The sequence below is a fragment of the Notolepis coatsorum genome (assembly GCF_963971535.1).
Source record: "Notolepis coatsorum genome assembly, chromosome: 7".
NCBI classification, from domain to species: domain Eukaryota; kingdom Metazoa; phylum Chordata; class Actinopteri; order Aulopiformes; family Paralepididae; genus Notolepis; species Notolepis coatsorum.
Genome location: NC_140171.1, coordinates 65,314,459 through 65,336,871, shown reverse-complemented (window position 1 = coordinate 65,336,871; position 22,413 = coordinate 65,314,459). Strand labels below are relative to the sequence as shown.

The 22,413-nt window shown below is 41.0% G+C and overlaps 1 long non-coding RNA gene across 1 annotated transcript; it reads left to right on the top strand.

Annotated features, from left to right (window-relative positions):
• The first annotated feature begins 278 nt into the window (after positions 1-278).
• On the top strand, positions 279-1,600 carry LOC311232104. The gene is made up of 4 exons (XR_014619917.1): positions 279-303; positions 1,006-1,068; positions 1,194-1,240; positions 1,473-1,600. It is a non-coding gene; the product is annotated as an uncharacterized lncRNA (long non-coding RNA).
• Positions 1,601-22,413: the final 20,813 nt, after the last annotated feature.

The window sequence follows — 22,413 nt, the reverse complement described above, 5'->3', positions numbered from 1 at the left end:
ATTGTATGTATTGAGCTGTACTGTATTGTACCCATTCTGCAATCTGTTAACAAAGTTTTCAATCAATCAATCAAAACCGTGGTCAGTCTGTGCGGAGAAACAAGGATAGCATGGTTGCCAGATCGGATTAACAATATCCGAACCGCCCATTGTTATCAAAGGTTTGTCAGATTAAGGCTGACTCTCAAATCTGGCAACACTGATGCGTTGCATTGTGGGGGATCCCGGTTTGAAATTTGAATTGAACCGCGCTACAGACAGAGCCTGCACGTCGTGAGCAACGGAATTGCATCTTCTCCTCAGGTAATTGTGCAACACATATCTTTTATTATTTATAAGTAATGCGTGCCGCTGATATAAATGAGTGCTGTTTAGTCTGTGTTTTCAGTGACTACTGTAACGTTATTAGCTCGATATTATTAAACTGGCGGGATCTGTAAAATACCAGAGCTGCTAACTGGCTAACGGTATGACTAGCTAACGTTGTATACTGTACCCGGAGCTGCTAACGTTATGACTATGACAGCTAACTTTTGGTACCTACTGTACCAGGAGCTGCTAACTGGCTAACGTTATGAGAGCTAACGTTGGGGTACATATATACTGTACCCGGAGCTGCTAACGTTATGACTATGAGAGCTAACTTTTGGTACCTACTGTACCAGGAGCTGCTAACTGGCTAACGTTATGAGAGCTAACGTTGGGGTACATACTGTACCCGGAGCTGCTAACGTTATGACTATGAGAGATAACTTTTGGTACCTATACTGTACCAGGAGCTGCTAACGTTATGAGAGCTAACGTTGGGGTACATACTGTACCCGGAGCTGCTAACTGGCTATCATTCAGGTGGGGCTTATAGTGTGAAAAGTATGCTAACCCTACTGTCATGCACTAATAAACTAACCTACACTGTAACACGCAACACTTTGATGAATATTGTTACTCAGCTGATAGAGTTGTAATAAAATATATAATTTCATTGTTGCAAATATACTGTTACAGTGCTGGATCTCATCAATGAGATGAACGCAGAAGACGGCTCAAGAACAACTACTTCAAGTGGTCGTAAGTGATGTATACATTTTTTTTATTGTGTGTGTGACTGACTGTATATATAATATATACTTTTTAATCTGGGACATCATTTTCAAAGAGTCATCCTGTAATGCCTTCTCTCTCTCTCTCCCAAGACGGTCAAGATCTACCAAGTCTTCAAGATCTTCAAGTGGTCATGCTTGTAAGTGATGTATACAATGTTTTATTGTGTGTGTGACTGTGTATATATATACTTTTCAATCTGGGACTTTCATTTCAACAGCTGGAAAGGGTCATCCTGTGTTGATGGATGCTACTGTATATTATGTAGATGTGCATGACATGGACTAAATTAGAGGTCCTAGATATGCAAAATAATATTGAGAATCACTGGCCTTAGACTATCTACTAACGTATTCTCGCTCTCTCTCTAGGTTCATGGCCACTAATGACTTCAGACCTTCAGAAGGACAGTATGCTGGATGAGGAAGGTCTTGGCCATGCTGCAATGGCTCCTAGAAGACAAGAACGGAGAGGTGCTGGACCTGGCTGTCAAATGGTTTGTAATGCTACAGTATATTATGTAGATGTGCATGACATGGACTAAATTAGAGGTCCTAGATATGCAAAATAATATTGAGAATCACTGGCCTTAGACTATCTACTAACGTATTCTCGCTCTCTCTCTAGGTTCATGGCCACTAATGACTTCAGACCTTCAGAAGGACAGTATGCTGGATGAGGAAGGTCTTGGCCATGCTGCGATGGCTCCTAGAAGACAAGAACGGAGAGGTGCTGGACCTGGCTGTCAAATGGTTTGTAATGCTACAGTATATTATGTAGATGTGCATGACATGGACTAAATTAGAGGTCCTAGATATGCAAAATAATATTGAGAATCACTGGCCTTAGACTATCTACTAACGTATTCTCGCTCTCTCTCTAGGTTCATGGCCACTAATGACTTCAGACCTTCAGAAGGACAGTATGCTGGATGAGGAAGGTCTTGGCCATGCTGCGATGGCTCCTAGAAGACAAGAACGGAGAGGTGCTGGACCTGGCTGTCAAATGGTTTGTAATGCTACAGTATATTATGTAGATGTGCATGACATGGACTAAATTAGAGGTCCTAGATATGCAAAATAATATTGAGAATCACTGGCCTTAGACTATCTACTAACGTATTCTCGCTCTCTCTCTAGGTTCATGGCCACTAATGACTTCAGACCTTCAGAAGGACAGTATGCTGGATGAGGAAGGTCTTGGCCATGCTGCGATGGCTCCTAGAAGACAAGAACGGAGAGGTGCTGGACCTGGCTGTCAAATGGTTTGTAATGCTACAGTATATTATGTAGATGTGCATGACATGGACTAAATTAGAGGTCCTAGATATGCAAAATAATATTGAGAATCACTGGCCTTAGACTATCTACTAACGCATTCTCTCTCTCTCTCTAGGTTCATGGCCACTAATGACTTCAGACCTTCAGAAGGACAGTATGCTGGATGAGGAAGGTCTTGGCCATGCTGCGATGGCTCCTAGAGGACAAGAACGGAGGTGCAGGACCTGGCTGTCAAATGGTTTGTAATGCTACAGTATAAATTATTGTATTACATCACGCTCACCATCAATGACTCCACCATCACCCCTCCCCCCTAGTCCGCAACCTCTGTGTCATCCTCGACCCCACCCTCTCATTTGACCCCATGTCCGCTCCATTGTCAAAACTTCATATTTTCACCTCCGCAACATTGCCAAAATCCGTCACTGCCTCTACCCCCTGCTGCTGAATCCCTCATACACGCCTTCATCTTTTCCCTCCTGGACTACTGTAACTCCCTCCTCACTGGCATCACCTCCCGCTCCCTTCATAAACTGCAGATGGTCCAAAACTCAGTTGCCCGCCTCCTCACTAACACCCGGTCCCGCGAACACATCACTCCTGTCCTCCACTCCCTCCACTGGCTCCCGATCAAGGAACGCATTAACTTCAAAACACTACTCCTCACCTTCAAAGCCATCCATAGCCTGGCCTCACCCTGGTCTTAAACTTTTTACACCAAGAGAACGGTGGGGAGAGAATATATACATATGATGGGGAGAGAATATATACATACAGTGGGGAGGAGACTGTACATTAGGAGGGGGTGGGTGGGTGGGAGAGAAATATACATATAATAGACAGTCTCCTCCCCACCGTATGTATATATTCTCTCCCCACCATATGTATATTTCTCTCCCACCCACCCACCCCCTCCTAATGTACAGTCTCCTCCCCACCGTATGTATATATTCTCTCCCCACCATATGTATATATTCTCTCCCCACCATATGTATATTTCTCTCCCACCCCCTCCTAATGTACAGTCTTCTCCCCACCGTATGTATATATTCTCTCCCCACCATATGTATATTTCTCTCCCACCCACCCACCCCCTCCTAATGTACAGTCTCCTCCCCACCGTATGTATATATTCTCTCCCCACCATATGTATATATTCTCTCCCCACCATATGTATATTTCTCTCCCACCCCCTCGTAATGTACAGTCTCCTCCCCACCGTATGTATATATTCTCTCCCACCCCCTCCTAATGTACAGTCTCCTCCCCACCGTATGTATATTCTCTCCCCACCATATGTATATTTCTCTCCCACCCCCTCCTAATATACAGTCTCCTCCCCACCGTATGTATATATTCTCTCCCCACCGTATGTATATTTCTCTCCCACCCACCCCCCCTAATGTACAGTCTCCTCCCCACCGTATGTATATATTTTCTCCCACCCCCTCCTAATGTACAGTCTCCTCCCCACCGTATGTATATATTCTCTCCCCACCGTATGTATATTTCTCTCCCACCCACCCCCTCCTAATGTACAGTCTCCTCCCCACCGTATTAGGGGTGGGAATCACCAGTTTCATCATGATACGATATGATATCGATTCTTTGGACAACGATACGATATTTGCCGATATCACAAAGTCTCTCACGATACAATACGATACGATTAGATTCAGGTGCCTGCGATCGATATGAGATGATATCATATGCCCATTTAACACAATCGGTAACATTTAGATCAACAAAAAAAAGGTAATGAAAATATCATTTGACATTTGTATTTTTGAGCTCTTCCAGACATTTAAAGGAAAATCAATCTATTGTTTTTAATACAAATAGACCTCCTGTTCACTGTAAAGTGCCACGTTTTTATATATTGAGCTTTAAACTTTAAGCTACATTTTTTGGAACTCAAAACTCACAACCTCCCTCTCCCAAACCGTTCCTACAACAATTTGTTGATGTTGCATGATCATGTATAGGCCTACATTTATTATGTATTATATTGTTTATGTTTAAATAACATTTAAACATCAAACTCCTCTGACCTCATCTTGTCTTTCCAAAGACGCGCGCACACACACACACACACAGAAAGGGAGAATGCTATGCTGTAACATCTACACACACGGAGCTACTGCTGTTGTTCTTGGGCAGATATGAGACTCGCCACAGGATTTTCAAAATAAGAGTATCGATATGAATCGATCTTATTACATCGCATCGATCCGATTCGATTGTTGATAATTACATCGATGTATCGATCTGGATCGATGTATCGTCCCACCCCTACACCGTATGTATATTCTCTCCCCAACGTATGTATATATACCGCCATCTTTCTCCCGGGTTGGTGTGATCACATGACTGACAAAGCCGTGCAGTGATGGGCCAGAAGTCAATTCGATTGCATCCAGGCTCGATTGCTTATCCTGTCTGGGTAGCCCGGATGATGGTTTTTTACATCGAATTTTATACACCGCAATTATGCATCGAATGCATCAATCAATCAAGACCCGCGTCGCAGGCACTGCATTCCGTTCTCAGAATGGATTTGAGAGAGATCATCAGCAGGCTATATATGATATTCAGACTCTAGATCTATTTGCAGAGCCAGATGAGATGAGGCAACCTGTGCGATTGGCTCTTGACAACTAATTTTGCACGTACTGTATAGGCTACAGACAGTATGTGTGTATGTGCGCACTGCGGGAGGTGGCCAGAAGCGCGCAACTAGCCAACTACTATTATTACTACTATATTAATACAGTTTTATCCATGGCAAAGCGCTCCAGCGCTTGAATACGGCCGGGGGATCCGCTCTATACAATGCAGACCCACGGCTCTCGTATTATAATGAGCCCGCGAGGCGTGTTATTATTAGAGTTAATAATATTGTATATTGTTTCCACTGCCTTTTTATTCTATTTTTACTTCTCCACTGTACTATAACTATGTCTTCTACTACCTGTACCTCCCCTCCCCCCGGCCCTCCCCATGCTGCTGAATTTATATTATTTTATGAATACAACGTTTAATGTTCGCTAACGTAGAGAAACGTCAGACGTAATTCGAGATACGTCAGACGTACTTCGAGATACTTCCGTACTTTCCGCCAATCAGCGCATTGCCCTGTCACAGGAGTAATAGTCCTGTGGCAGGGCGGAAGTTCCAATCTGGACCGAGGCTCCGAGTCTGCAGCTGGACCCTATTGGATCTCGCTGTACAGCGTTATTGAGATCAATATTGAATTTTTTCGCCATGGCATTCAAAATTCATATATACACCCATGGCCGCCTAGTTATAGTTGAAAGTGGGGGTGCAAGATTCTTTTTTATTCTTTTTTTTTTATTTTATTTTTTTTACATTTAATGAACACCTGTATGTGCAATTTCCTGCAATATAGAGCCTTCAATCTTGACCAAAATAAAGCTGCTCTTTTCACTATAAAACTCAGTTTATATTGCAGTATGATAGCTATAATAATAATAACTTCACTGCGAGGGCTCTTTTAGCTAACGCTAGCTAGGCACGTATGATAGCCAATTACTATTATAATAATAATAATAATAACTTTCCCATCCTCCCAAAGCCCCTCCGGCCCCGTTCACATCCGCAGCGGCAGTACCAACAACAACAACAATTAATTGACGCTATCAATAGCCCCAGTGAGCGAGGTGGCTGGCTGAATGAATGAATGAAAACTTTATTTAACAGATTGCAGAATGGGTACAATACAGTACGGCTCAATACACACAATTGTTAAGGTGATGCAGACCAGAGAAAGACGTTTGTCTTGTTTACATCAGGGTCCATACTAGCCCCTTTCGTGACTGTGCTGCACCGAGTGAATCCACAGTCACTTGCTCCTCAATGGGAAACCAACCTAGATTTACCCTGAAGGACTGGTTCTGGCCGAACCGTTCGTTATACAAGTATCACAGAGACATTACAAATGTGCTCACAGTTGCACGAGGGTTTCGGACAGAGATACGGGATGGTGCGCAGGCGCTGTGATCACCCAACGGCGGAAATAATGCCGCTTTGAGCAGTTTATAAAAAAATATTAAAAATATTTATTAGCAACGCCGAGCTTTCAAACCATCCCGTATCTCTGTCCGAACATATACAGAAATAAATACAGTAAAAACATACATGACATCATGACATTTATGGCATAGGGACATACATGACATACAGGTATATACTGTAGTACTGTTACATTTGTGACATATACGATATGCAAATAATATACAGTACTGTTACCCAGAGATCCTAACAGAAAATATTATATATATATGATGGGGATGAGACTGTACATTAGGAGGAGGGGGGGGGGGGGTGGACATTTACGGTGGCCAGTTTCGAATTGCAGTCTCCCGTAGGTGCTCTTTAAGAGCGGTTTTGAATGTGGGCAGGGGTAAAGTGGGTTTTAGGAGTGAGGTTAAGCAGTAGTCTGACCAGTTTGTTTTGTGATGTTTGTAATCTTGTTTTTAGTGCCTTTGAGGTGCTTTGGTACCATGAGGTGCAGGCATAGTCGTAGTACCCTTGAATGAGTACTGAGAGTACCCATGATTTTTGCCATTTTGTTATCGTGAAATTGGTATTAAATTTAATTCTGATTGGCATTAAAAAGTCTTAAAGCCTTAAATCTGACTGGGCTAAACCCTGGTTATTTTCAGCCCAATTTATTCATTTCACTGCAAACCATCTGATCAATATATCACCCATACTACATAAAGCATTTACTGACGATCACGTAATTATAAACGCCGCCCCCCCCCCCCCCTTTCCTCCGTGCATGATGACGCATAACGTATACGATCATATACAGTTGCATTTTTTAATATAGCGTGTCTAGGGAATAAACGGCAATCGATGCATTTAGGTCTATAACTCACATTCTAGGAATTACTACAGAAAATGATAAAACATACTTATATTCTAGAAGGTATTTTTGTATTTTTGTATGAATGAAAAAGTATAACGTTCCTACATCCTGAACAATAGATAATCGATGTTGAATGCAGGCATTAAAGTGTTCCGTCTCAAGACGGATTTCCGTCAATTTGATTGGGGAGATCCGTCAATTTGATTCGCAGTCTAACGGAATTGACTACCTGGTATAATATGATTTGTAGATGCATACAGATTGAAACAAAATTGAGCCAATCAGAGGCGCCAAATATCATGAAAAGGGAATTTTTTCTACCCAGGCGGCGCCAAGCAGTCATCACTCAGGGACTCGAGTGGTTGCAGCTGGAGGCTATTGGGCGAGTGACATTTGCGAGGTCTGTCCGCCACATGGCAGGGTAACAAAATAGTTGTGTCCCCTGCTGTGGTTGTGAGTATAGTATACGTTTATTAGCTTAACTCCGTAGCAACATCACACGGGTGTATCTGTAGACAGTCTCCTCCCCACCGTATATATCTTTTTTCCTACCACCCACCCCCTCCTAATGTACAGTCCCGGACTTTCCAGTGAATCATAGTGTCCTTTTTTTTCATTTTCCCAGATGCACCATGCACCAAGGATCCAGCTGATTACTGCCAATCTGGAGGATTGTTCCTTATCTGCTCTTCACTTGTGCCACTGATTCATTGACCTTTTGTGGTGTGGTATGTTTTGATTTTTACTTAGTAATACACTGTATAGTTGGGATTCTGAATTAAACAGTATAATGTTCACATATATTATGGAGCCCCCAGGGGTCGGGAGAATATTGTGGAAAACAATATAAAACTGAAATGGTAAAGCTAAAAAACTGTAGACCTGACCACAACCCCCTCGGTTCAACAGCACAATATGTTGCTTTCTCCGCTTTTAAAAGTTGAAATCATCTGATGACATTGAAGGGATAGTTCAGAATTGTGGACATAAAGTTTAATTTACTACTTGGCCATTATGTTATGTTCAATGGACTGCACTTATATAGCAATAGCGCTTTTATCCAAAGCGCGTATGGCCTCTCATTCACCTATTCACACACATTCACACACCAATGGTGGCAGCTGCCATGCATATTGATCCATAAATAGTGTTTAGATTGTACTTCTATAGGTTTTTAACTTTACATACTGTATTTAAACATTATATTTGAACAAACACTGCAAGCTAAAGTTTTAAATCATTTGAATCTGTTTTATACAGCACACTTGCTTCCAAAATAAAGCAGTTTTACAATCCTGATCGTTTGTTAACACTTGAAGCTTTTTGTTTCTAACAATCTGTACAATAAAAGTGTTTCTCTGCTGAACTTTGAGTTCTGTCACTTAATTGAAGGAGTTTGATTGTAATAATTATGGGAAAACCTGTAAAATAACAGTGTTTCACTGCTGAACTTTAAGTTCTGTCACTTTATTGAAGGAGTTTGATTGTAATAATTGAGGAAAAACCTGTGAAATAACAGTGTTTCACTGCTGAACTTTAAGTTCTGTCACTTAATTGAAGGAGTTTGATTGTAATAATTATGGGAAAACCTGTAAAATAACAGTGTTTCATTGCTGAACTTTAAGTTCTGTCACTTTATTGAAGGAGTTTGATTGTAATAATTGAGGAAAAACCTGTGAAATAACAGTGTTTCACTGCTGAACTTTAAGTTCTGTCACTTTATTGAAGGAGTTTGATCGTAATAATTTAGGAAAAATCTGTGAAATAACAGTCTTTCACTGCTGAACTTTGAGTTCTGTCACTTTATTGAAGGAGTTTGATTGTAATAATTATGGGAAAACCTGTAAAATAACAGTGTTTCACTGCTGAACTTTAAGTTCTGTCACTTAATTGAAGGAGTTTGATTGTAATAATTGAGGACAAACCTGTGAAATAACAGTGTTTCACTGCTGAACTTTAAGTTCTGTCACTTTATTGAAGGAGTTTGATCGTAATAATTTAGGAAAAACCTGTGAAATAACAGTCTTTCACTGCTGAACTTTGAGTTCTGTCACTTTATTGAAGGAGTTTGATTGTAATAATTATGGGAAAACCTGTAAAATAACAGTGTTTCACTGCTGAACTTTAAGTTCTGTCACTTAATTGAAGGAGTTTGATTGTAATAATTGAGGAAAAACCTGTGAAATAACAGTGTTTCACTGCTGAACTTTAAGTTCTGTCACTTTATTGAAGGAGTTTGATCGTAATAATTTAGGAAAAACCTGTGAAATAACAGTCTTTCACTGCTGAACTTTGAGTTCTGTCACTTAATTGAAGGAGTTTGATTGTAATAATTATGGGAAAACCTGTAAAATAACAGTGTTTCACTGCTGAACTTTAAGTTCTGTCACTTAATTGAAGGAGTTTGATTGTAATAATTGAGGAAAAACCTGTGAAATAACAGTGTTTCACTGCTGAACTTTAAGTTCTGTCACTTTATTGAAGGAGTTTGATCGTAATAATCGACGAAAAACCTGTGAAATAACAGTGTTTCACTGCTGAACTTTGAGTTCTGTCACTTAATTGAAGGAGTTTGATTGTAATAATTATGGGAAAACATGTAAAATAACAGTGTTTCACTGCTGAACTTTGAGTTCTGTCACTTAATTGAAGGAGTTTGATTGTAATAATTATGGGAAAACATGTAGAATAACAGTGTTTCACTGCTGAACTTTGAGTTCTGTCACTTAATTGAAGGAGTTTGATTGTAATAATTATGGGAAAACATGTAAAATAACAGTGTTTCACTGCTGAACTTTGAGTTCTGTCACTTAATTGAAGGAGTTTGATTGTAATAATTCTGGGAAAACATGTAAAATAACAGTGTTTCACTGCTGAACTTTAAGTTCTGTCACTTTATTGAAGGAGTTTGATCATAATAATTTAGGAAAAACCTGTGAAATAACAGTGTTTCACTGCTGAACTTTAAGTTCTGTCACTTTATTGAAGGAGTTTGATCGTAATAATTTAGGAAAGACCTGTGAAATAACAGTGTTTCACTGCTGAACTTTGAGTTATGTCACTTAATTGAAGGAGTTTCATCGTAAATGTAGGGAAAACTTGTGAAATAACAGTGTTTCACTGCTGAACTTTAAGTTCTGTCACTTTATTGAAGGTGTTTGATCATAATAATGTAGGAAAAAACCTGTAAAATAACAGTGTTTCACTGCTGAACCTAACCTGTCAATTAACAGTGATTCTCTGTTCTCGGGTTCTCAAATAATAAACAGAATTATCTGTAAATTTATTGCTTTTCCACTTTATTTTAATTAGGGTATTTCAATGTAAATTCTACAGAATATCTCTGGCACCAAGCTGCCGGACTTCTACCGTTTTTTTACCGATTTTTTTCTTACAGTGTACAGTACATATATCACTCTGCTCTTTGATGTATTACTGCTGATACCTACAGTACATATATCACTCTGCTCTTTGATGTATTACTGCTGATACCTACAGTACATATATCACTCTGCTTGATGTATTACTGCTGATACCTACAGTACATATATCACTCTGCTCTTAGATGTATTACTGCTGATACCTACAGACAGTACCCATCATTATACTATATGGAAAGGTTTACTGGCCTTCTCTCTCTGTGCGACAACATCAATTGGTATAGGTTTATTTACAAAGCACTGCTAAACAAATGACCAATTAACATTACTTCACTATTAGACCTCAATGTAGGACCTTATCAAACACTCTCAGGACGGGATTACACTACATGCTCCGCAATGTTGGAGCTCATCAAACACGCTCTCAGGGCGGGATTACACTACATGTTCCTCAATGTAGGAGTTGATCAAACACGCTCTCAGGGCGGGATTACACTGCATGTTCCTCAATGTAGGACTTTATCAAACACGCTCTCAGGGCGGGATTACACTACATGTTCCTCCATGTAGGAGTTGATCAAACACGCTCTCAGGGCGGGATTACACTGCATGTTCCTCAATGTAGGACTTTATCAAACACGCTCTCAGGGCGGGATTACACTACATGTTCCTCCATGTAGGAGTTGATCAAACACGCTCTCAGGGCGGGATTACACTACATGTAATCCCAACAGGGTGGTCGTCTAGTAATCGGAAGGTTCCCAGGCAGCGTGTTGATGTGTCCTTGAGCAAGATACTTAATCCCTAACTGTTCCCGATGAGCACGTTGGCACCTTGCATGGATGTGTGAGTGAATGGGTGAATGTGTGGCATAAATTGTAAAGCGCTTTGGATACAAGTGCTATATAAAAGTAAGTCCATTTACCTTTTACCATTTACATGTTCCTGAATGTAGGAGCTTATCAAACATGCTCTCAGGACCAGTGTTCATTTTGTTGACTAAATTGATGACGAAAGATGTTCGTCAACGAAGGTTTTTTTCATGTCGACAACGAGACGTGACGTCACGTTATTGAATACCATGTGAGGCTAACGAGACTAAATAGTTTATTAAATATTGTTGACCACAACTGACGACACAAAAATGTAATTTACAAAAACCAGGTCGAAATTTCTCTTCATGTATGTTGATATTGTTGACTAAAACAAGACGAGACAAACTAATTATAACTTTTCTTAATGCCCTCATCCCGACAGAACAGTGTGACGGCTGACGGGAGCTCTGTGTTATTAGCATTAGCTGAAGCTATTTGAAAAGCTAGTTTTAGCTGAACGTTACCTTGGCTAAAGTTGGGACTATTCATAATCCAGCTGCAGACCTGCAAGCAAAGTACAGCAAGTTGGCAAAGGAGTATTCCAAAGGTAAATCACTTTGTCACCAGTAACGTTACATTGTTTGTATTTCCATCTAGATCGCGTTAGCTAGTGGCTAAGCTAGCTCACGCTAATGTGGCTAACTGCACACAATTAATGACATAATGCAGACAGCCATACCGGTGACAATGTTTAGCTTTTAGTGCCAAATGATAAGAGTCTGAGGCGGAGTCTCAAAAGAGAATGTTGAATATTTATTTTGCATTAAAAATCACAACAGTGCCTCTGCTAGGAGCTAACTGAACGGGAGCCGACTGGATAGGAAGTGCGCAACAACATTTAACGTCCATGTGGAACCAATGTGCCAACAACCTTTCTGTGGGTGAAGCATAGTTGAGCATAGTTGTCATTTAATGATACTAATACTAATCTATACAATCACCTGTTGTTGAATAAATACCATTACTTTCTAGTTATTACTAAAAAAAAAACAGTATATATAAAACAGTAGCTGTAAAAAAGAAAAGAAAAAAAGTTTTATAATTTATATAATATAATATATATATTTTTTTATGTATGCACTGGTATCCGATCAGTATAACCAGACCTAGACCACCTCTAACTCTAACCCCTAACCAGACCTAGACCACCTCTAACTTTAACCCCTAAGTTAGGGTTGTGACTTAGAGGTGGTCTAGGTCCGGATAGGGGTTAAGAGTTGGTCTAGCCCTTTACATCCATCTATCTAAATAATAATAATAAATTATAATGAATGCTTAACTACCCCTAAGTTACCCTAACCAGACCTAGACCACCTCTAACTCTAACCACTAACCAGACCTCTTCCATGTGGCACTTTAACACTGACCTCAGAATGTGATTTTATATAATGTTTTTATGCAAGCAGATTGCAATCAGTGTGTACTACTACTAGTACTACTATGTGTTCTGTTTACTTAGTTTACAGTATCTTGTTATAGAATAAACCGCTGCCAGACACAGCGGAGAGAGAGAGGACAGACATGACAGAGAGGACAGACACAGCAGAGAGAGGACAGACATGGCAGAGAGAAAGGAAAGACACAGCAAACAGAAGACAGACAGAGTTCAGCGTCGTCTCTCTGGTCAGAAACAACGTCACCACATCCGTAATGCTCTCTTAGATGCATACATTGGACCATTTCTATACCAACATATACTGTAGGTGCAACAATACATTGGACCATGTCTACACCAACATATACTGTAGGAGCAACATTGGACCATGTCTACACCAACATATACTTCCTGTGTATCACTTGTGCCGCCGACTCAGATTCCCCTAGGTTAAAAAATAAATACGCAATTTAAATCAGAAAATGTTCCATGTTGACTATTTCTGACTTCTGACAAGTTTTTTCCATTAACTAAAAATAGACAAAATGTCATCCGTTTTCGTCGACTAAATCTACACTAAAACAAAAAAGACAAAATTGAGACAAAAACTGACTAAGACTAAAATGCTCAGACATTTAGTTGACTAAAACTGACTAAACGAAAAATAAATGAAGATGACTAAATATGATGAAAACGAAAAAGGAGCACTTGACACATGACTAAGACTAAAACTAAAATGAAAATAGCTGCCAAAATTAACACTGCTCACGACGGGATTACACTACAGGTTTCTCAGGTCAATTCCGAACTCGGCTTTCGATTTTGTGCTCCTGACTCATGGAATAACCTAAAATGCACTTTATGAATACCTAATAACATTGTTTTAATGTTGATATTTGTGTGCATAACTTATTTTTATTTTTGTTGAAAATGAGGGTCCACTCCTCACTGTATTTGTGAGAAATAAATAAAGGTTTAATTAATTAATACAAATGAGGTGTTCAGGACAGGAGAAGTTGTACACTTTCAGGTGAGGCATCACATTCATGCTCTGTAATTGCAGAAGAAAGATAATGAGTTACTCACGAAAAAGGGATACATCTAATGTCCAACTTTAAACCTAGCTTTTAGCTAGTGATAACCTCAGAGATGTCTCAACCAAACCAAATGTGTTGATCCAATCAAATGTGTTGATCCAACCTGATATCGAACTAACCCTTCTGAAAGAAGGAGTGGTTAATGAAAGAACCTAAAAGGGATACTTCACTTTACCTCACTGTCACTGTATGTATTGCAATTGTCTAGCTAGCGCGCTTGTTGTGAATAAATTACCGGTCACTGTTATAACCTTGTCTCTGGTCTACTACTCCTTTAACTGTGTTTATTACATGGCGTTTTCACATTCGCCGAAATGCTTGCTTGTGATTGGTCAATAGCCCCCCGACAGCGGTCATTATTTTTCAATAATGACCGCTGTTTTTTCAATAATGACCGCAGTGCGCAGCTGTTGGCAATCAAGCCCACATCAGTGCAGCAAATCAGACACACCTGCCGCGCACTGACAGCGGAGTGTCAGCGGAGCCAGAACAGCTGCCCGCGATAATAATAATCACTTTATTTGGGCTGACAGAGCCACAGAACAACTGCGATTTGTCAAATTAATTAGGTATATTGTTAGTAAGTTAGCCATGTAATAAGCGGGATAATGTATAGCGCTGCACTGACAGCGGAGTGTCAGCGGAGCCAGAACAGCTGCCCGCGATAATAATAATCACTTTATTTGGGCTGACAGAGCCACAGAACAACTGCGATTTGTCAAATGAATTAGGTATATTGTTAGTAAGTTAGCCATGTAATAAGCGGGATAATGTATAGCGCTGCACTGACAGCGGAGTGTCAGCGGAGCCAGAACAGCTGCCCGCGATAATAATAATCACTTTATTTGGGCTGACAGAGCCACAGAACAACTGCGATTTGTCAAATGAATTAGGTATATTGTTAGTAAGTTAGCCATGTAATAAGCGGGATAATGTATAGCTTTACTCGGTCATTGTCGCAAAATAATTGACCTTCACTGACGTTTAAAACACCTCGCCGAAGCGGCTCGGTATTTTAAACTACGTGTCGGTCAATTATTTTGCGACAATGACCTCGTAGCTATACATTATCCCTTACATATTACTCCTCTCCTCATTCGAACCTAGAACTGGTCCGTTGCGAACAGCTGTTACTGTTAGTGACACAAGTGCTACACAGGCACATGATGGCTGCAGCAGCTACATGATGGCTACAGAGCAGCAGGTACATGATGGCTACAGAGCAGCAGCTACATGATGGATACAGAGCAGCAGCTACATGATGGCTACAGAGCAGCAGGTACATGATGGCTACAGAGCAGCAGCTACATGATGGCTACAGAGCAGCAGGTACATGATGGCTACAGATCAGCAGGTACATGATGGCTACAGAGCAGCCGGTACATGATGGCTACAGAGCAGCAGCTACATGATGGCTACAGAGCAGCAGCTACATGGCTACAGAGCAGCAGGCACATGCTGGATACAGAGCAGCAGGTACATGGCTACAGAGCAGCAGCTACATGATGGCTACAGAGCAGCAGGTACATGATGGCTACAGAGCAGCAGGTACATGATGGCTACAGAGCAGCAGGTACATGATGGCTACAGAGCAGCAGCTACATGATGGCTACAGAGCAGCCGGTACATGATGGCTACAGAGCAGCAGCTACATGATGGCTACAGAGAAGCAGCTACATGATGGCTACAGAGCAGCAGGTACATGGCTGTTCAAAGGATTTCAAAACTCAAATAATGATTTTTTTTGCCTGACGGCATCAATTACATTGAATTGCAGTTGACGTGAAAATGATCTCTAACGGTTAGAGTATAGACTCTGAAAGGGGGACCAGACTCTGTTAGCCTAATGACCAGCCTCCAGATGGAGTGGCCTCCGGAGGGGGATAATATCACATTGGCCCGTGATTGTGGTGGACATCCACAGGATTACAGCAAAACGAACAGCGCCCCCCCCCAGCCCAGCCAAACCCCCCTTCCCCCCTCTCCCTCCTCATCTCTGCCCTCTCCCCCAATCTCCCCCTCCCCCTCATCTCCCCCACCTGCTTTTCACAGCAAAAATGGTCAAACTGGTAAATGCTGGTCTGATTTACAGCCAGGCATCTCCAAAACATCAAAAGAGAACTATTCCGCCATATTTCCTCGACAGCCCGCAACTGTGCCCTCCGAAAATCCCTCAGCTCTGAACTCGGAACTCGGCTCGCTGATAACAAACTATCATTACACCTGGGTAAAACAGAATCCATTCTTTTTGGATCAAATAACAAACTCAGCAAGGCCAACGGCTTCTCTGTTACAGTCGGTGACAATATTGTCACAAGGAAAGTACCTACCTGGGTTCCATCCTAGAGGCAAATCTTTCCAGTGACAAAATGGCAACCAATGTAATAAAAAAAGTCAACCAACGAACAAGATTCTTGTACCAGATCTCCTCTCTGGTAAACAAGAATACCTTGAAGACTCTAACTGGAGCACTCATTCAAGGGTACTACGACTATGCTTGCACTTCATGGTACCAAAGCACCTCAAAGGCACTAAAAACAAAACAAGACTACAAACATCACAAAACAAACTGGTCAGACTACTGCTTGACCTTACTCCTAAAGCCCACCTTACCCCTGCCCATTTTGACAACCTAGGATGGCTTAGAGTAGACGACAGAGTACAGCAACTTGCAATGGGCCTGGTCTACAAGATACACTACACCACTAAGATACCCATGTACATGTCGAAATACTTCCCAAAGGTCAGTGAATTCCATGACCACAACAGCAGAGGGAGTTCCACAAATCATGTTCAACCCAGATTCGGCTCAAACAAGGGACTAAACACGTTTCGCATTATGCCACAACAATGTGGAACGCCCTACCCACAGCCGTAAAATAATGTGAATCCCTACCCTCCTTCAAAACCGCTCCCAAAGAGCACCTACGGGTGGCTGCAATTAGAAACTGGCCCCGGTAAATGTCCAACCCCCCCTCACCCACCCACCCAACCCCCTCCAATGTACAGTTTATTTCCCTTTGAATGTATATATATTTTTTTATATGATCTCTTTTTCTTAAACAGTACTGTATATTTGTATGTCTTGTATGTCATAAATGTCTTGATGAAACAGTACTGTATATATGTATGTCATGTATGTCATAAATGTCCTGATTAATTGAAAATGGGGGACCCTGATGTAAGCAAGACGAAAGTATTTTTCTGGTCTGCATCCTCTTAACAGTTGTTTGTATTGAGCCGTACTGTATTGTACCCATTCTGCAATCTGTTAATAAAGTTTTCAATCAATCAATCAATGATCTGATAACTGAAAAGAATTTGCAATGCATGTTCCTAGTCGAGACCTGGCTAAATTACATTACTGGTGCGACAACACTGATATAAGCCTGCCTTCCAAAGTAGAAGTATTATCAATCGGTCAGACTAAATAGGAAAGAGGGAGGGGTTGCTGCTATTTTATCTACATCGTTTGTATGTAATGACATTGACATGGGTGAATTTACATAATTTGAATATATTGCTATTGAGCTCAAAGCTGAACAGTCTTTGCTCATCGTCACATTGTACCGGCCACCAAAATACTCATCAATATTTCTGCAGGAATTCTCAGAGCTAATCTCAGTCTGTATCATTAGATGTGAAAGATTAATCATACATGGAGATCTGAATATTCATATAAATAAGAAGAATGACGACGCCAAGGCTATTGAGCTTACCAACCTACTGGACAGCTTTGAGCTAATACAACATGTAAATGAACCCACTCACCAACATGGTAACACCCTAGACTTAGTGATAACAACAAGGCTGAACATTGATAAAGTATCAGTAATCGAATTACCTATATGACCATCACTGTGTATTCTTCAATGTTAACCTAAACTTAACAGAGACAAAAACGGTAACCATTGTAAAGCGAAGAGTACTAGATGAGATCGCAGAAGAGAAGTTCTCAAATATCATGAGACAAACTGAACATCCAGCCTGGACTGTTCTGTCGCTCCATTAAATTAAAGGTAAAAAAAAAAGAAAAAGTCAAGTGACAAAATCTCCACATGGTTAAATAATAGCAGTGTTGGTCAGACAAAGAGAATCTGTAGAGCTGCTGAACAAAAATGGAGGAAAACCAAGCTCACAGTCCAGTGGCGGCGGTTTTTGTTTTATAGCCCTATAAATAATATAAACATGTTTAAAATGAATAATATTTACTCATTTTAAGTATGTTTGGGTTTCCAATGCACAATATAACGTTAATATATCAAATAAAAATAATCATTTTCCTGAACAGGAAGTGACTCACTGTCGCATAGCCGCATTTCTCCTAGCCGTATTTCTCTCGGCCCGGGCTAGACGCAATAGCGCTCTGAGTGCGTCAGCGCTGTATCCGTCGCAGCCAATCAGTGCGTAACGCGCTGTGCGTTGACATAATGATGTATTATGTTGGAAGCCGGGCACGATTTGAAGCGGTCTAGGCAAGCAGCCTTAGCAGCGTCTAGAATTTCCGTAGCCGCATTTCGCGGAGACGCTCTCTGATTGGCCGACGCGATGCCAGTACTTTTTCCGTAGCCGCATTTCTCGGTTTTGTCTAGAAGTGGTGTTTGCAGGATGTTCGATGCTGTGTGTTTTTGTTGTGATGCAGTCTCGAGTCTGGACAGTGGGCAGTGGATATACATCGACAACAGTCTGGGGGACAGTCAGTGGACATACACTTTATCAAGCCCTCCGGCTGGACCACGTTTCAATTAAACAAAGTGAGTTAATTCTCTCTTTCTCTCTCTCTCTCTCTCTCTTAGCCACTCAGCTAACGTTAGCTGCTGTTAGCCACTCAGCTAATGCTAAACTAACTAACGTGATTCCGTGATTCTCTCTCTCTCTCTCTCTCTCTCTCTCTCTCTCTCTCTCTCTCTCTCTCTCTCTCTCTCTCTCTCTCTCTCTCTCTCTTTGAATGAAAACTTTATTTAACAGATTGCAGAATGGGTACAATACAGTACGGCTCAATATGGTGATAGTTGTACTGTACCTACTTAAATATTCGTAAGCTTGTGGTTTCTCTGACGCACACAGTAGGCTACTCAGTGTGTAGTGTGGTGAGTGAGTGGCCGCGATCTCTCTCTCTCTCTCTCTCTCTCTCTCTCTCTCTCTCTCTCTCTCTCTCTCTCTCTCTCTCTCTCTCTCTCTCTCTCTCTCTCTCTCTCTCTCTCTCTGTGCGTATGCGTGTGTTTGGAGACGGAGCGAGTTTGTTTCTAACTTTTCTATTTATATATTGTGTTTCAAGTTGTGAATTAGACTGTACTTTATTTGACTGTTGTTGGTGGTTTGGTAGTGTTGTGGGGAGTCAGTGTTCGCTTGGTCAGCTGTCCGCTGCCAGTGACATACCAATGCGTGGTAGATGTTTGCAAAATGTTTGGTATAGCGCCCCCCATGGAGAAGAATGTACCGGCCGCCACTGTCACAGTCCACTGTGATATATATAAGGAAGCCATGACTGCCTATGACTAAGAAATACAAGTGGCAAGAAAGGACTATTTTTCTAAGATTATCACAGAGAATGTTGGAAACTCTATCTAATCTAATATTATTATCAGCCATCGACCAGCTACTCAACCCTGCCCCCACCCCTCCACAGTCATCTGCATCAAAATGTGAAGAAGTAGCATTATTCTTCAATAACAAAATAACTTCAATCAGAGCAAACACAGTAGGGCTGCGCAATTAATCGAAACCAAATGGCGATCTCGATTCATAGACCTATGCAATCTCATTATGATGATTTTTGTTTATAAAAAAATTATTTTATCTGGGTTGAACATGATTTGTGGAACTCCCTCTGGTGTTGTGGTTGTGGTATTCACTGACCTTTGGGAAGTATTTCGACATGCACATGGGTATCTTAGTGGTGTAGTGTATCTTGTAGACCAGGCCAATTGCAAGTTGCTGTACTCTGTCGTCTACTCTAAGCCATCCTAGGTTGTCAAAATGGGCAGGGGTGAGGTGGGTTTTAGGAGTAAGGTCAAGCAGTAGTTTGACCAGTTTGTTTTGTGATGTTTGTCACAGTGGCGGCCCGTACATTCTTCTCCATGGGGGGCGCTATACCAAACATTTTGCAAACATGTACCACGCTGCACGCATTGGCGAATATTTAATTAGGTACAACTATCACCATTGCCATCAATCAATATGATCACAGTCAGTCAAATGCAGCCACGCTTCCAATATGCCCTACACAATCAGAGAGAGAGTGAGAGAGAGAGAGAGAGAGAGAGAGAGAGAGAGAGAGAGAGAGAGAGAGAGAGAGAGAGAGAGAGAGAGAGAGAGAGAGAGAGAGAGAGAGAGAGAGAGAGAGAGAGAGAGAGAGAGAGAGAGAGAGAGAGAGAGAGCGCGAGAGAGAGAGAGCGCGAGAGAGAGAGAGAGAGAGATATCGCAACTATACCTAGTTAAGTTGAAACGCACAGTGGTCCAGCAGGCAGAAGGGCTTTATAAAGTATATCCACTCCACTGTCCAGACTGTGTTGATGTCCATTGTCCATGCATGTCCACACTGCATCCATATATAGCTTGTTGTGAAGTAACAATTTATGTTCATATGGTCAATAGAATTGATATTATCGTGTATTTATGATTAATGGGTTATTCAACATTATCATAGCATTATTCAGAATGGCTACGCTGAAAACAGACAACAGTTGGCTTGACCGTTGGCTTGATCACACACCCACACACTATCTCACCCCCACACAGAAACCAAGTCGCTCAAGTCGCTTTTTAGCTGCTGCTGTTCTAACGGAGACACACCACCAGCTTTTTCTTCAAATTTGAGTGAACCTGAAACCTTTCTTCAAATTGAACGGTGAGTGAACAATGTTAGAACAGCAGGGGCTGGCGAGACCCAGGGACAGGGAATGGAGGGGAGCGCTGATTTCAAGAAAGAAAAGTCGAAGGAAGAGGTTGGTGTATTTAAAAGCAGACAAAGTATGAATTGGTAAAGTACACAGAGTAAAAGTCTATCTTAAGTTCTCTCATTTTCAGGCGAATTGCCAAATAGTAGGAACTTAGATATAGGTTAATTGGAAGATCCCGCACTGATTAACAGGTAACAAAGTACAAATTATTAATATAGGATACAATTGGACGATGAGTTGTTTAATTAAGAGCTTGGCATAATTCATTAGGAATATATGTTTAAAAAACCTGCTAAACTTGCCAAATCGTTTGAAATCTATGGTCGCGCCTAGGTGGGGAACAGAAATAAGCCTGTTTTAGGGGTTCTCAAAGTTATGGTTATTGAATACTCTGAATCATATAGAATTATTTAATACAAAATTAGAATCCTAGGTTAATTGGAAGATCCCGCACTGATTAACAGGTAACGAAGTACAAATTATTACTATAGGATGAAATTGGCAGATCCCGTGCTGTTAAGAAGTGGACGAAGACTATTATAAGAAAAAATATATGTATTCAGAGTCCCAGAAACAATGACGTTGACGGTCTGATAAGACGCATTTCCAAGCTCTGAGGAATAGAGAACAAATCCATGGAAGTCTACATATATGTACTAAAGAAAGAGACGTCTTTCCAAAACTTTTGACTATGAAAATTGCACTTAATAAGTTAATAAGGCAGCGTGAACGCTATAATAAAGGCGCTGTCCATGATACTGAGAAGAACTACGTGGTTTAAAAATGCTTTAGAAATACAAAAAGAGCATTTTAAGAACACATAAACACATAGAAACGCGTGATTTTGTAAAGTATAAGTGAGTGGTATTTGGATAGAAACCAGAAGTGATTGAATATATTCTATTTGTTACGAAGGATCAGATTAAACCGAATATATATATTTATTACTTGAGATATATTGTATAATATTTGTATATCGTCTGATGTCCCTTGTATATTCTTTGTACATATACACGGAATATCCCTTTACCTAGTACAGACCATAATATTTCGTTCTCCTATTGGACAGCGGTCCCTTAGGCGCCACTGCCATACCCCCAATGTCTAGTTCAAAGTCACCGCCAAAGACATGCCTGGACATGACCGGCTCTGCGCAAGAATACGAGACAGAAATGAGGCTGGTACTAGATTGTTCACCTAACGTATAAATACGGCGCAGGTGAATACAGAAGTATGTTACCCAATAAGTTGAAGCCTCACACCACGATACAACGTGCTGTGAAGTGGGCCCGTTTTGCCCCAAATTAGAGCCTTGAGACCGCGTGCGAATTGATAGCTGAAGTGTCAGAGTCTGACGCTGTATCGTCGAGTTCGACCTATTCTATTATTTCAGTAATAGTCTATTTATGTATAGTGTATCGTGCGGCTACCGTTCTACAGTGACCAGCATTACCAACGCTTCCTCGTACCAGCTAGTGTGCTTATCCAGGCTGGGCGGCTTAACCTGGT